Source organism: Penaeus vannamei, chromosome 19 (assembly GCF_042767895.1).
Source record: "Penaeus vannamei isolate JL-2024 chromosome 19, ASM4276789v1, whole genome shotgun sequence".
Lineage (NCBI taxonomy): Eukaryota > Metazoa > Arthropoda > Malacostraca > Decapoda > Penaeidae > Penaeus > Penaeus vannamei.
In genome coordinates, this window is record NC_091567.1 from 3,274,753 (window position 1) to 3,277,252 (window position 2,500).

The following is a 2,500-nucleotide window of genomic DNA, read 5'->3' on the forward strand; positions in this document are numbered from 1 at the left end:
GGGAGAAATATAGAAGGTGGGCGTGATGAGAAGAAAAAAAATGCAAGTTTAAGGCGGAATTTGCGGGCGTGAGAGACGAAAATCGCGGGCGTGGGAGACGTGGGAAGAGAGAATGGGCGTGAGTGAAATGATCGTGGGCGGGAAATATGTCATTCATAGGCGTGAGAAATTCGTCTCGCGGGCGTGAGGAAGATCAGAAGGAAAGAAAGAGTGGGCGTGATTTTTTTTTAATCAGAAAGATATGAAAATATGGGCGTGAAGACAAAAATATGGGCGTGAGAACTAAAACCTTTCGGCGTGAGAAAACGAAAAACCCATAGACAAGAAAGTAAAAAATAACAGAACCTTAAAAAGCGAAAAGAGGGAGAGAGAGAGAGATATATAGAGATAGAGATAAATAGATAGAAAAAGAGAGAGCGAGAGACAGAGATAGATAGATAGAGAGAGATGAGAGAGAGAGAGAGAGAGAGAGAGAGAGAGAGAGAGAGAGAGAGAGAGAGAGAGAGAGAGAGAGAGAGAAAGAGAGAGAGAGGGAGAGAGAGAGAGAGAAAGAAAGAAAGAAAGAAAGAGAAGAAAAGAAATAAATAAAGAAAGAAAGAAAGAAAGAAAAAAAACACAGATAAGAAAAGAGAGACCAAGCATGGGCGTGAGAATGTGAGAATGACGAAAATCGCCCCAAAAGAGGAAGAGAGAGGGCCGTGGGCGTGAGAATTCGTGTCCCTGTTTGAAGACCAAGCAGCGTTCTGGTTCATTAATGTTCTCAAAACACACAAAAAGTTCATTCTTGTAAATATCATTCGTCACTTGTTCTGCGTGTGAACATTTCCCTGGAGTCATGTGTCGTCATCTATCTCTTTCTTATTATTCTATTTGCCTTTTACCTTTCGCACGATTTTTTTTATTCCCTTTTTTCTTTTTCTTCTTCTTCTTTTGTATTTCTTTTACCATCTTCCATTTTATTTTATTTTTACGGGTTTCATGTATTGAGATATGTTATTTGTTTCTTAATTCCATTTTGTATTGTTATTATTGTTATTTTTTCATTACTTCTATTTTTTTATTATTATTGTCATTAATATTGTTATTATTATTATTATTATTATTATTATTATTATTATTATTATTATTATTATTATTATTATTATTATTATTATTATCATTTATTATTATTATTATTATCATTATCATTATCATTATCATTATTATTATTATTATTATTGTCATTAATATTGTTATTATTATTATTATTATTATTATTATTATTATTATTATTATTATTATTATTATTATTATTATTATTATTATTATTATCATTTATTATTATTATTATTATTATTATTATTATTATTATTATTATCATTATTATTATTATTATTATTATTATTATTATTATTATTATTATTATTATTATTATTATTATTATTATTATTATTATTATTATTATCATTATTATTATTATTGTCATTATTATTATCATTATTATGATTAGCATTATTGTCATTGTTAGTTGTTTTTTTACTATGTCTTTTTTCGTTTTGTTGCTATCAATGCTATTATTATTGCTGGTGCTGTTGTTGTTATAGTCATTATTATCATTGTTATTGTTGGTATTATTGATATTATTATTTTTTGTTATTTTCATTATCATTATTGTCATTGTTATTATTATCTTTATTATTATTATCATTATCATTATTATTATTATTATTATTATTATTATTATTATTATTATTATTATCATTATTATTATTATTATTATTATTATTATTATTATTATCATTATTATTATTATTATTATTATTACTATTATTATTATTATTATTATAATTACTGTTATTCTTGTTTTTTATTGTGATTATGATTATTATTATTATTAATTAATATCATTATCATTATTGTTGTTGTAATTATTATTATTATCATTGCTATTATTTTTTTATTATCATTAATATTATAATTGTTATTATTGTTGTTGTTGTTGTTATTATTATCATTATTGCTTTTGTTGTTGTTGATAATATTATAATCATCATTCTCACTAATGATAGTACAAGTTGTATTAGTAGTAATATTAGTAGTAGTAATACCATTAACATCATTATTATAATAATAGTAATGCTAATGATGATAATGATTACTAGTAGTAGTAGTTGTTGCTGTTATTGTAAAAGTAATAGTAATAACTGTAGTAGATGTAGTAGTAATAGTAGTAGTAACGTTACTATTGTTAATCTTATTATTAATAGTAGTAACAGTAGTAGATGTAGTAGTAGCAGTAGTAGAAGTAGTAGTAGTAGTAACAGTAGTAGTAGTAGTAGTAGTAGTAGATGTAGTAGTAGTAGTAGCAGTAGTAGATGTAGTAGTCGTAGTAGCAGAAGTAGTTGTAGTAGTAGTAGTAGTAGTAGAAGTAGATATAGTAGTAGTAGTAGCAGAATTAGTAGTAGAAGTAGTTGTAGTAGTAGTAGCAGTAGTAATCGTAGTAGTAGAAGTAGTAGTAGTA